At 31.3% G+C, this 15,316-nt stretch overlaps 1 long non-coding RNA gene across 1 annotated transcript; it reads left to right on the top strand.

Annotated features, from left to right (window-relative positions):
• Positions 1-458: 458 nt before the first annotated feature.
• On the top strand, positions 459-12,699 carry LOC146993282 (uncharacterized). The gene is made up of 3 exons (XR_015038501.1): positions 459-543; positions 3,443-3,532; positions 12,520-12,699. It is a non-coding gene; the product is annotated as an uncharacterized LOC146993282 (long non-coding RNA).
• Positions 12,700-15,316: the final 2,617 nt, after the last annotated feature.

Raw genomic sequence — 15,316 nt, 5'->3', positions numbered from 1 at the left:
ATTACAGTCGTGCGATAATTTCGCAGTAAAGATACATCTCCGATGACTATCCAAGATTCTAGAAACTTTGGTCTTAAATAGAGATGGTCGTCTTATAGAAATAATGCTTAATATCAATATTTATTTATATTGGTCACTTTCAGAAGTGGTCGTTTTAGAGGCGATATTCTATATATTTATTTACTGATACTCTCAGATTCCAAAATTTGTTTATATTCTCAGAAATATTGGACGGAAGGTGGTCGTCCCATACATGCAAAATTTTACATTTCATTAAAAATGAATTCGGCATTATTTAACTATTTCCCTATTAATTAATTAATTAGATAAAGAAAAAATTAGGAAATAGTACTGTTTATTACGGAATAATGTAGGAAGTTCTACAGAACTATATTCTTTCGCGTCATTGCACATTGTATCCGGCAAACTACTAGTTCCTCGTATTCTTCCGCAAATCCGTAAACATCTGTCTGATTTGAAACGAAATCCAAGATGGCTGCGCCATGAGGTTAACTTGTATGGATATTTTTTGTTGCATGAAAGGTAAGTTCAGTTGCAATACTTGTATGTTTACTTTTTTTGCTTTTCGAATTTATGTTATTTATGTCATTTTGACAGTTAAATGTTTCAAAGCTTTATGAATTGTTACCATTCTGTCGTGAATTACGTGTATTTCAATGGCTGGCTGTCTTTTCAAATATCTAATTTGCCCTGCTATCCAAATGTTTGTGACTGAATTTTTTTTAGTCTAGTTTATGCATTCAGTTTCAAAATAATATGTGTGATCAGATTGCGGTAAAATCCTAGTATACGGTGCAGCCTTGGCGCGATTTTGAAAATTATCGCCAACACCCAAAAATGACCCAAAGAACGCCTATATATATACTAAAAAATTTTACATATATACAATTTCAGTGTACTTTAAGTATATATATATATAGACCCAAAGAACGTCTATATAAATACTTAAAGTACACTATATACTATCACTATATACATAGTATATACTACGTATAACTATATATATTTTTTGAATACCCGTTTCTACTTGTCGTATATGTTCCGTTTTTACTGCTTATCAAAGTCGCCAGAAGTAGCCAAATCCCGTGTGCACCGGATACTAGGATTAAACCCAGACGGCTTATTATTTTATTGCAGCAATAAATTTATGTTAAATAGTTTGAACAATTGTATAAAAATAAGAGTTTGCATTGTTTTGTCCAAAATATGTATGGTTGAAACATTATCTTAATCTAGTTTGTAATTCAAGTTTTTTTGGGGGTACTGTTCTGTTATTGGGACCAGAATCGGAAATGTATGAACCTGTGTTCGTAAGTATGTGCATAGATGTGTATATGTAGACACACAAACATACAAATATACAAGCATACATAAATACAATTCTGAACCCGGTCCTGATAACAGAACAGTACCTTTTTTTAATCTATTTTGAATAGTTTATAAAAGGATTAAGCATTTTTCAAACTGCATATCATTTTAAGATTCGACTTGCAGGAAGACAAAATATGGTCATTCAATCAAATGCTTATGATTGCTTTTAACATTTTCTCATAAATATTGTTTGCATTTTTATTGTATTTTAGATACTTTAGTTATGTAAAGTGAACATGAGAATATTAGGAAAGCTGAAGAATATGAATAGCTACCATAATACATGTAGTTTTTCATCGAGCCCATTGTTTTAGAAACCAATGCACCATTATTATATGCTGGCTTATTTTATAGTTATATGCAGTTTAATTTTATGTTCATGTTACTGTAGTATTGTCATTATAATAAAAGTATTGATAATTTTTGTTGAATCTTGCAAGTTGCCTAACATTCAGAATTATTACTACCGAATTTTACTGATAGGTTTTTTCGAGTTGACATAATCTGTCTGATAAATAAAATAAACTGGTGTTTAAATTATATGCATTTCTCTTGATATTTCATTGAAAGTGAGATGGAAATATAAATGCTATCCAGAAAAGTGAATTCTTTTTGCCTGAAATAACAAACTGTACTAAATGATTAATGTTTATATCATTTTAGAAATGTCAATATTAAAGTTTCTCCCCCTTCTCTCCTTTGATTTTGAAATAATTTATAATAAAATAATATATGCATAAGTGTAATTAATGTAAAGTGTCATTCAATAATATAATTTATTTTTACTGATATTTTTATATTTCTTATCTGGGTTTTCTTTTGGTGTTAGAAGGAGGAAAAGACTGTAATGTTTTAATTAAGGAAATAATTAAAACATTACAGTCTTTTAAATAACACAGTTACAGTAATGTTTATTGAAGCAATCAGTACTGTGTGATTGCCAGTAATTGAATAATGTTAAAATGCATTGTTCATAAGGAAATTTGTTTATCTTTGTGTTATAGATTTTATTTTGACACGAGCTGAAATTTGAATTATTGGAAGCACTTTGAAAACCCGAATTATTTCCTGAATCATTAATCAGGCCAATATATAACATACAAATTTTCATACAAAATTATTTCTTTAAGCATATTATAAAGAGCTCATTTAATTTTATTATTTGTACAAATTTTAGACAAAAGTAGCATGTAACAGTTAAAGATTTATTGAAGCCTACTTGTTACTTGTGGTAACAAAGAAGTGTGAAAGATATTGCCACATTAGCGAACATAACGATCATTGATGCTTAGTTTAGTAATTTAATAATATATTGAGAAATGCTGGGAACTTTCAGAAGTAGACATTTCGGAAATGATGGGCTTGATAAGAAATTTACATGGTTTTATTATTTATTCTTTAGTTAAGAATGGATTTTAGATGTTCATGTGAAAGAATTCTGTTTAATTATATGTGAAAGAATTGTTAAAGTTTGGCATTTAAAAAAATGAATTAATAATATGCAATTATCTTTTTATTATACATGTATTACTATATATTTCTAATGCGCTATGTAAATGTCAGTGCTAAACAATTGAGATACTATTGTCAGGGCAATCTTTTCTTATACATGAAAAATTCTGATACTTTCTTATCATCTGCCCTCACAGGTTCAACTTTTGCTAAAACAGCAAGAGTATGCACACGATAATAGCAAACTATGAATATGCATACCACACACATGTATTTACATGCTTTATATTTAATCTTTATTTCTGAATAGTATTCCATTGGATGAAAAATATGTGAATATTGACCCAATGTATATATTTTTGTGTGTGTGCATCCTAAAATTTCTTGTTTCTTATAAAGTGCTTATTTGAATTACTACTTGTGAACAGAGCAGTAGATATGAACCATAAACTAACCATTTTGCCAATTTTCACAGCTTTGCAGATAGTCAGAAAGCACCAAAATTTGTAATAATGTTAAGTTTAAATGATGTTCTATACTTTTGTGTTAATTTTTCTATTCTATTAATTCTGTTACTGTGTTATCAAACTTTCTGCAGGAATTTCAACTGGTTAAGATGTTATTACCATGTGGAGAAGAATTTGGTTTTCAAGTTAGAAAAAATTGCAGCTGAAGGATTTTGTAGAAGGTCAGTCAAACTGGTTTTAGTTAATTATAATTTAATTTTGGGTGAAGAATTCTCAGATTTATTTATCATAAGTGTCTAAAGGTCTTCTAAATTAAATTCTGCTTGTTTTTGAAATTTTTCATGACATTAATTCTTTGATTATTATTATTTTTTTTAGTTTACTAACTTATATCCAGGCCCATAATGTTGCATTTAGTGCCATGCCTTAAATATTGTAAAATGTTAAAATAATACATTTCACTTAAAAATGTGGTTGTGACAGTAAATTTTCTATTATATTTAATCATATCTATAAACATTGGTATACATCATTTTTCAATAATCTGTATATTATTTTGTGCATTTCTTTTACATACAAGATCTGGCATATGACTTGCTTTTCAAATTGATAACATGGTGTAATAATGTAATCTAATGGTTAAAGTTTACTATGGAACGGGCCAAATTTAATAAATTATTCTTTGATAGAAATTTATTCACGTGTTCAGTGTGTCTCATCTTTTTAAATTGCTAAAGTAAATTTTATGTACTTGCATTTAGGAATTTTGACTGTATCAGAGTAATTTTAATTCAGTTATTATAACATGCAAGGGAAAAAATTAATTCATAGCTCCGTATTTAAAATTAGTTAATTAAAGTCCTTAATAAAGAGGGACGTTTTGTTGTTTTTAATGTCGATAGAGTTTAATTCAAAAATATGCCACATTAAGGGTTACTTTTTAACCTAATTAAAAATTTTCATTACTTTAACATGTCCAATAATTGTTATTTTAACTCCGATATTGTAATAATATCAAAATTTCTCACTTTTTGATAGGTAATCCAAATGTAAAACAAGAAAAGAAAAAATTAAAATCTAGAAGTATATTTATTTCATACCTCTAACAAATAAAAACAACACAAGCACTTTTTTACTGTCTATCTGCATAGTGTGGCATGTCCCGTAAGACTGAGATTTGTTTGGTCAAATCTATTGTTGAAACTAAATAACGTTTGCATAATCCGAGTTCAGAAAACAAAACATTTATTTTACATATTTTAAAGAAATAACGTTCTGAAACAACATGTTTCATCTACACAATCAATCGACGCTCTCACCAGAGCATTACGCCATCAAACTTGGCACACATCCAAAAGTTCAAATTGAAGAATTACAGAAGCGTTGTTGCCACACAAGAAAAGACATATAGTTACAACTTCACACAATAATAAAACAAAAACACACTTTTGAAAAATAGACAATAATAATAAAAAATAGTAATAATAAAATTCTTAACAATATTTTCTCGATTATGCAACATCCTCCCCCCTTTTTGAGTCAGTGGCAAACGACTCAAAAACATATGTTATCCTATTAAAAAGGTCTAGTACATTAGGCTTCTTAACAAGCCGTCCTGACGACGTAAATTTCTGTTTTATATGCTGTACGTCAGTCTGATCGTTTTTCTTATCGTCGTTAACGTTAGGCTCTTCAACTAAATAATTTTCACTTAGTTGTATCTCTAGTGGATAAATACGCTGAACGAGCCTTATGAAAATCCCATTCTGAGTTTTTAGTTTAACTGTTCGAATTTTGCCATCCCGACCAGGAATTTTCTCTATAATTTTACCCAAAGGCCAATACAAGCGTTTTTTGAAATCATTGCCTATTAAGACTATCTCCCCAATTTTAGGCAACCGGGTTACTTTATTTTGTGGTTGTTTCATTATTAATTGCCCCAAATATTCTTTTCGGAAACGGTTCCTTAAATCTTTAAGAAGTTTTGTGCGGTATTTAATTCTTCTAAAAAAATGCTGAGAGTCAATTTTATCTATATCTGCTACATTCGAAGTACAATTTTCAATTAAAAACATTGACGGAGTTAAAGGGATAGCATCTTCAGAGTTCTCCGAAATATATGTTAAAGGTCGAGAATTAATTACCGACTCACAGTCGCAAATTAAGGTTTCCAGTTCTTCATAAGATAAAACCGATTTTCCCAAAGAACGTCTTAAAAGTTCTTTAACCATGCGAACTAGCCGTTCCCACCAACCTCCCCACCAGGAGGCTGTTGGTGGATTGAATTTCCATACTATTCTCTTTATTTTTGCCTCATTCTCTATTATGTCCCAGTTAAGTTTAGACATTTCGTTATACGTTCCTCGGAAGTTAGTCCCATTGTCAGAATAAATGGTTCGTGGTCTGCCACGTCTGGCTATGAATCGTCTTAAAGCCAAAAGAAAAGATTCTGTTGATAACGAAGTCACCAATTCTAGATGGATTGCCCTGTACACAGCGCATGTGAAGAGTGCCATCCAAACCTTCTTACCATTTTTCAAAAACAATGGGCCAGCTAAATCTACTCCCAAAATTTCAAAAGCCCTATAATCTCCTACGCGATCTTCAGGAAGATGAGTCACTTCGCAAGACATCGGTTTCGCTTTATATCGTTGACATATTACACACCCTTTTAACACATTACGCACAGTTTTACGTTGTTTTAGTATCCAGAATCTTTCTCTTAAAATAGATTGAAGCATTTGAGTTCCAGCATGACAATGTTTCTTATGAACTGACTCAATTAACAATGTAGTAAAGATACATTTACTCGGTAACAAAATTGGTGTTAAAAATTCGGAATTGTCTTTGCGTTCCAATATTCTAGTTTTAACTCTTATAATTTTTTCATTATCAATGAATACATCAAGTGAATTAAGAGCTCCAATGTCAGGGAAATTTGAGCTTTGAACCAACCGAATCAAAACTTTTTCGGAATTTATGATTTCAGCAACAGTTAGTTTAGATTCTTTACACAAATTTGACTTCTTCCTACAGTTAGAAATAAAACGTAACACCCAACCGGTTACACGAATCATTTTCTCATAATCAGAAACTCTTTCTGCATACCAAGGAGTAGTATCCTCTGAAAAGATAACATTAATAAGTTTTACCTTCCTCTTTTCCAAGTCAGCTTCGCTCGGCTGACAAACAATATTCGAAGGCCAAAATTCAGGGCTTTCTCTTAGCCAGAGAGGTCCCTTAAACCACTCCGAGTTAATCATTTGTTTAGCAGAGCAATCTCGAGATAACACATCTGCTGGGTTCATATTACCAGGCACATGCCTCCATGATTCAGGTTTTGTCAACTTAGTAATTTCTTTAACACGATTGCTTACAAAGTTTGACCAATTACCAGGATTTCTGATCCACCATAATGCGACTGTGGAATCACACCACAAAGTTACATTTATATCAAAATCATTAAGAGCTTTACAAACAGAATATAATAATCGTGATCCAATGCAACAGGACATTAATTCTAATCTAGGAATCGTCAAATTCTTAATAGGAGCTACTCTAGATTTTGCTCTTAAGAGAGTAATTTTTACACTGCATGAATCAACACTTCTCGCGAAAATACATCCTGCATAAGCATATTTGCAGGCATCGACAAATACATGCAATTCAACTGTTGCAAAGGTTCCAATGAATCGGGGTATTGCCACATTTTTCAACAAAAGTATATCAGATAACCACACAAAAAATTTACTTACAAAATCATGAGGCAATACCTCGTCCCAAGAAAATTTCAACTTCCATGTTTCTTGTAACAAAAGTTTTGGAAGCAAAGTTATTGGTGCAAGTATTCCAATTGGATCAAAAATTGATTGTACAATAGACAGAATCAGTCTCTTAGTTACCTTAGTATCACAAGTTATCATATTTACATTTATATTACACCTTAAAGTATCATTGTCTAAATTCCACAATATTCCTAAAAGAGGTGTGTCCCCAGAATGTTTTGTAGTATATTTGGAAGCAACATTGCTCTCCCATCCCCTTAAATTAAATCTGCCTCTCGACATAAGACTTTTGGCCTTTTGAATTAAATCCTCTTGTTCCTCAATATTGTAAACACCCGTAATACAATTATCTACATAGAACGAATTTTTTAATTTGTCAGCCACATCTAAAAAGTCAGATGGACAATTATTCAAGAGATATTTAATAGACGCACCTAGTAGATAAGGGCTGCAGGAAACCCCAAAAACTACTCTGCAGTGCCTATACACTATTTCTCCCTCATCACTTGGATAGAAAAATCGCAAGTAATCTCTATCCTTCGGAGAAATTCCTAACTGCAAGAATGCTTTCTCTATGTCTGCACTCAGACCAATAGGAAAATATCTCATTCTGTCTAAAATATCAGGGACTAATTCTATTAAATTAGGTCCTTTCAATAAACACTGATTCAAAGATGGTTTTCCCTTTTCACAAGATGAAGCATCAAAAACGGGTCTTATCTTAGTGCTTTCACTATTCATCTTAATAACCGGTCTGTGTGGTAAAAAGTGGCATTTATTGTTTAATTCCTTTTCTGGAACCTTTTCTATAATATTTAAATTTTCCCACTCTCTAAACACTTCTTGATATTCCTTCAAAGAATTATTTTCTTTTGCCCTCTTTATCATTTTTTGATGACGTGTCAAAGCAATGCTTTTATTATCTGATAAATTGGTAGATTCGCATTTCCAGGGTAATTCTAATTCATATCTACCATCGGGCCGAATAGATAATTTATTCTGAAAATCAATCTCATAGTCGCAATGAAGATTTTTCGTTTTACTATTTTCCATCGGGTCGGAAATACCCAAAACTTCAAGCTCCCATAAAGATTTCAAAGAAGCATTATTTACATGTAAGGAAAGACTTATTAGGGCATTATCCCTGACAGTATCATTTTCTTTACCCATAACCGTCCAACCCAGTTTTGTTTTCACTGCAGTTAAACCAGAGGGTAATTCTAGGTATTCGTCAGTTAACAGTTTACCAATGACATCTGCACCTATCAATAAATCAATTTCACTTTCCTCGCAAAAAGTGTCACTGACCTCAATTTTCCTGCTTTTCAATTCCTCTATAATCTGAGCATTCTTGATTGTTGGAACAAATCCACATATCTTTTTTTTCAGAAAAAGCTTCAAAACAACACCTAAAAGTGTTATCTAAACTGCTTATGTCAATAACAAAAACAGAATGGGTTACAGGCGCAGTTTCCCTCCCCCCAAACAAACCATGAATTACTTTCTCCTGTCGAATAGGATCAGCCTTCATTCGCTTCATAATTTTCTCCCCAACGTATGATCGTTGGGATCCCGAATCCAAGAGAATCCTAATTTTTCTCTCTCGATCTTTAACTTTAATTAGAACACATAAAGTTTGCAAATAAACTTTCTCGCTCTTACTATTATTAGAAAGGGAAACATCCAACTTAGAGTCATTTTGTTGTACAGAACTAACATTCTGAGGACACATAAATTTTATATGATCACAACTGCAAATGGGGCATTTAATATTGGCTTTACATTGGTTTTTTAAATGGCCAATTCTTAAACATGAAAAACAAACACCTTTCTTTTGTACAAGTTGCCTCTTTTCATTTAAGCTCATATTTTCAGCTTTAAAACACTTAGCACTCATATGAGGCTTACCACAAAATATACAAACATTTTGCTTACCTTTACTGGTTTCATTTGTACTTACCAGCACGGCAGCTGTTGCTAAATCTGAATTACCTGAAATAACATTTTTATTAAGACGCTTAACAGAATGAGTAAATCCTGATTGTGCTAATCTAATCATTTCTTCCGATTCTACTTCATGCCTTAAAAAACACATTAGTTTTTCAAGCGTTCTTTCAGAACTCTTTTCCTGTCCCTGTTCAGAAGTTCGACTCCGCTCCCAGGCACGTAGAATATTCTCAGGTAGGCACGACTCCACTAAAGGTCCCAAGAAATCAGCAAACTTTTCCTTGGTGCGTCCTAAGCTTTCCAGCGCTCGTAATTTACTTTCTATACTATCATAAATTACTCCTAAGTCCGACGCCGTTCTGCCTGTTGTAGCATTCTTTGTAACAAGCCCAAGCAAATCTCTTACATAGATCTGCACCAGAAGGTCTTCTCTACCAAATCTTTCTTTCAGCTGCTCGATAGCTTTAGGATAATTCGCAGCGGTAACAGGAAAACTGTTCAAAAGTTGAGCTGCCTTTGAGCCAGGTACCGCACTTTGCACTAAGTACAAAAATTTATCTTCCGGCACAATATCCGCATCTTCATGAATTTTGGAGAATTGGCTCCAAAAGCCTAAAAATTCTGTTGCATCTCCAGAAAATTTTTTCAGTTCAAGTTTAGGAAGTTTGAACTTCCTGTTTTTATTTTCTTTAGGATCCGAAATCGAAACTGAAGCCATATGTGTAGTAACATTCATCGAATTCAATTGTCCAATTTTATTCTGTAGTTTCACCTTTAAAGCTATAAAGGAATCTCTGTATCCTTCAGCCGTATTAAATTCATTTTCGAAATCAGCTTCCTTGGTTTGTTCTAAAACACTGCTTTGAGTACTGTCCAGGCGTTCAAATTTGTCAATTAGTTGCCCCAACAACACTTGCAATCTCTCAGGATCCGTACAAGTAGGCAATTCTTCTTCCACAATCTTAGTAGTTAACGTAAACGAAGTACGTTCACTTTTACGTTTTGCCTTTAACAACTCCATTTTAACAAAACGCCTAAATCAAAACTACTCGAAATCACACAAACGTCCTGTCAAACGGACGCCAAACTTTTATGTTGAAACTAAATAACGTTTGCATAATCCGAGTTCAGAAAACAAAACATTTATTTTACATATTTTAAAGAAATAACGTTCTGAAACAACATGTTTCATCTACACAATCAATCGACGCTCTCACCAGAGCATTACGCCATCAAACTTGGCACACATCCAAAAGTTCAAATTGAAGAATTACAGAAGCGTTGTTGCCACACAAGAAAAGACATATAGTTACAACTTCACACAATAATAAAACAAAAACACACTTTTGAAAAATAGACAATAATAATAAAAAATAGTAATAATAAAATTCTTAACAATATTTTCTCGATTATGCAACACTATGTTTCAGTTAAAGGAAAATGCATGCACAGTCTTCTGATTTTCCCTTCGATTAAGGATTCTGTATATACTAGCATAAGAAATATATTAGTTAATGCAGTGTTATACATCAATATTTATAGACAATTATTGTGGCTATGTTTATTATAATTTTGTTCACTGTAATGGCTGGAGTGCCTAAACCATCATGCTGTGTAAACAAAACTCAAATCTTCATCTCTGCATACTGCTCCACTAGTGTTTAAACCACTGAAATGGTGATTATGGTAGAACATCTTTGGTAAAAATTTACTCTACTGTAACCCTTGGCGAATCGTTTCTTTTTTTTTATATCAAGATCGTCACCTGAGAGGATCGGCACCAATTTCAAGGTGGCCGCTACACAAAACCAAAATAAGAAGTCAAAGACATACACAAACTCTGTGTCCATGTACACATCGACCTATTAAAACAGAGAACTGCACAAACTGGGCATTGTGCACTGCCTTAACTTTGTCCATGTACACATTGATCTATTTTCACTTTAAGAAAATCAGAAAGTTAAAAATATCATAGTTACCAGAAAAAATTCGCCACTGTCTTAACACACAGACAACCCAAAATACACAAACAGAGAGGAATAAGTTACCATAAATACATATTTCCTAACATAAAAACATTAAACAACAAATCTAACAAAAATTAACACACAGAGACAAAAAATAAATGAAACGTCATTTTTTTAACATACCTTTTTTTTCACATGCATATGTTTAGGCTTCCCACCACCATCCTCCAGGTAAGCAATTCAATTAAATTTTTCGTCTCTTAGTCACCTCAGACATACTCAAACGATGGTATGCACACCAAAATAATAAATAGCATGTTCAAAATACAAGACCATACCACTTCCGTGCAACCAAACACAGCAATTGAAAAGAATGGTAAGAACCAAAAACCTGGGACCGTACAAAAGGTTTACTATTAAAAAAAGTAGCCCAAAACTAAATTTATCACAGCACGTTGGCAATATTTGCAGAAATAACTCCTTTTTATTGACAAAAAAAAAGTTTTTTTTTTTTTTTTTTTTTTTTTTTTTTTTTTTTTTTTCCCAAAGGCTACTTTCGCCAACATTATCAACATTAGGGTTACCGAAAAACTTATTTGATGCAATGGGCTTCCACATTTCACAAACAACCAATACCACTTTGCAATTTTTTTTCAGACAGAAACCAAGGTGTACCATACAGTTAAGATTAGCCACATCTTCATTTACTACTGTTACAAGTACTTCTTTGGTAAATTTCTGCGGTTAAATTCAAAAGTTTAAAATTGCATTAACATGATCAGATTCAGAGTCATAGCTAGGGTTTTCAGCACCCAGGGACTACTGAAGATTTCACGCCCCCTACTGCTTGCCAAGGATGGAAAACATTTAATTCTAAAATGTCGTAACATCAGTTTGACGCCCCTTGGATTCTGCACCCCGGGACAGATGCCCCCCTTGCCCCCCTCTAGCTATGCCCCTGATCAGATTTTATTTTCTGCACGTAGCTAACAATTACTTATGTGTTGTCAGATAAATGTTACCAGATGCAGTTAATTATTTTTTACTTGCCAATCTCATGAGACAAGTTTTCTTTGCTCCTGCAAGACTTTACTTTGTGTTGCAAAATAAATTCATTCTCACTCTTTTTGGACTTGCCTACACATTAAATTTAAAATAGTTTTATGAATAGGTAAGATGTGATTATCATAATTTTGTTTCTCTCTTTATCTTGGCAACTTTATATGTTGATTCAGTATCTAGGTTACCTACCAGTGGCTGATTGATAAAACTGCTCATATGTTCAGCTGGTGGTTTGAGTTTATTTTCTGACATAAAAAATTTTAAAAGGCATCCCCCATGTTTATTTTACTATAATCGAAAAATCAAATAATTGCTACTCTGTTTATAGGTACTAAATGTTAAAATATTTTAAATGCTTCCTTTAATTTGCATTCTAATAGTCATTTGTTTAAATTTAATTATGAATTATATTCACATATAGTAATTGTGAGTGTTTTTTTATTTTAGGTGCTGTGAAAGGCAATGCCAGAGATCCAATTTATCAAGAGTTCTTATGTACATAAGAATACATGGATATAAGATTGTTTTTCATAAATTCAAATAAAATGTGATAAATTGGATTAATAAAAACTATTTTGAATTTTGGAAAGTGTTTTTCCTCTGTTAATCATAATATAGTGCCATAAATTTCTGAATGTGTTTATTTTTCATCCAAATAAATTTGTCATATTAATAGATATTGCATAATTTAGCATTATTATAAATATTTATTATAGCAGATTTAGCTGAACTACTTTTTTAGTCTCTTTGCAGATGAAGTCACAAAGGTAAGTGGTTAGATATTTTTCTGTATTCCCCATTAAGTAATTTTATCTGGTAAATTACCATTACTTATATACTAAAGGTGAAAGAATAAGCTTTCCTTGAAGATACAAAAATTTGCAGATATTTCAAAAAATTGGTATACGTAAAAAAGTTCTTAAATTGCCACATATGCGAAACTGAAAATGTTATATATGAAATAGTTCAGAAATATAAATATTTTCACTATTTTTTAACTATAATTCACTGCATTTGTTATATATAATCACAGTTTAAGGTAGCAGTGCTTTTCTCACTGTGATTTCTCATGTATTTTGATTCATAAATCCACGTATTTTGATTTCTCTTTTGAGACCGAATAAAAAATGAACTAAACATTCTCGTTGACATTGAGAGTTGAATAAAAGCTCACCTCAAAATAAAATGAATTAATAAATTTACGGAAAATTTTACATTGCATATATTGAGCAGAAAGAGTAAACTGAATATACTTAATGGAATTAATAATTGATAGAGTTGATAGCAGAATATAATGCCTTAATTGCATGGTAAACAGTAGATCTTTTGAAGTTTTTCTATGTTGCGTAAAATGCAGATTTAAATTTTTTATATTGATTGTCATATAAATGGCAATTACTGTTTTATTTTGCTCTGAAATGAATGGTTAGTAATAAAATTCTGGATGAGACAACCTTTAACATGCGCTAGAATTTACAAAGTTTAATTTGGTGCTGATTTCAACGGGTAAATTTCATTTTACTGACTTTTGCGTAAAATAATAACCAATGAACCATTGCAAATTATTTTCACAACTTTTTTTTTAAATCTAAAAGGGCTATTAGTTTTGAAATGTGACTTCATATCGTCAGTCGTAAACTTGTTTCGCTTTTTATTCAAGTCTTGCCATTTGGCAAAATTTCACATATTTACCTTTAAAATCTAATATATTATTGACTAACAAGCCAAGCTATTTAAAAGCATTACACACAGTTCTTAACAATGCTTTTTTTAATTTTTAATCTGATTGATTTAAAATGCATTTAATTCATGATATATCTAATTGAAAACATTTTAATATTTCTACATAATTACATGATATATTTCTTCCTTTTTCAAATATATAGAAGATATATAACTTTCTGGTGTCAGTATCTTATAAAATGGTTTGCTATTTCCCCTGCCCCATCTGTATTGATAATCTATGCATTCATAAACTTTTAGCTTCTTTGAGTGACTGCTAAAATCTGAGGCCTTTCAGATTTTTTTTTTAATTGCGTGAGCAGAAAGATAGAATTTTAGAAGAGCTTCTTGAGTTACCTTTTGAATGATATAAAGAATTGTTAACATAATGTCAAATTTTTACAACTAAATATTAAATATATAAAAAAGCCTGCAGCATTCTCATTTTACGAAAACGTATTTATTCTGAGGCTAGGAATTGATTTAGTTTTAAAAATACAATTTATTCCTTTTAACAATTTCCCAACAGTGTCATCAAAAACACTATAAATTCCTTACATGTTTTAAAGAAAGATGATTCATTTATGTAAAGATTATTAAATGGGTAATTTTATTATTCAATTTTTAATACAAATTAACTGAAATTAGAAACTGATTTTGTAAAATAATTTAATTATGAATAATTCAATTTGGGGGCTATTGGATGTTTAAAAATGATCAAAAGATTTTTAATATTGTTGCGTGCGTACGGGTTCGTTATGAAATGAATGCACAAGTCCGATGAAAAATGAACAAAAATTTATTATTATCACAACAAAAATGCTTAAATTTTCTCAAATTATCATGGAGTATTACAATATCTCACAGTAGTTATCTTTAAACTACTCAAATGTCCAATAGAACGTAATTCAAAACAGCTAAAGAACGCTAATCCGCGAATTCGCTACAATCAACAACAGTAGTTTTCTAAACAACAACAAACTAAGCAACTGCTACAAACTGAGATGTTTTCCTCCTTTTATAAGATTTTAAAATCACGCGCTAGAATTTTCCAGTACTTTCTCGAAATCAAAAAGAGATATTTATTTATTTAACGCACGCGCTCTTGTATTTTTAATTTTTCCGGCTTAGCTTTCTTTTAATATTCGTCACGCGCTGCACTGCGCGAGAAATAAAACCAATTAATTTATAATTGAACTAATATTAGCTTTTTAAATACCAAATTCGTAACACTGCCCCCTTCCCAAGGACTGCACGTCCCGGGCAGTACAATCCCTGGAAGCTAAACTTACAACTGTGGCATAAATGCAACTGAGGCATAAACATTACATTACAGTATCAAACAATATAAACAATAAATGCAATAACTAACTTAAACAAATCAAATGCTATCAAATACTAAATACAAAACAAATACTAAATACAAATCAAATACTAAATGCAAATCAAATCAAATACACATTTATAAACAAAAAGGACCATGGTCTGATAATATTTACAATTATTTACATTACGTACTATG

This window comes from Stegodyphus dumicola, chromosome X1, assembly GCF_044657685.1.
Source record: "Stegodyphus dumicola isolate Sdum_Otavi_A_Nest chromosome X1, ASM4465768v1".
In the NCBI taxonomy this organism is placed as follows: domain Eukaryota; kingdom Metazoa; phylum Arthropoda; class Arachnida; order Araneae; family Eresidae; genus Stegodyphus; species Stegodyphus dumicola.
This window is presented reverse-complemented; position numbering and strand designations above follow the sequence as displayed.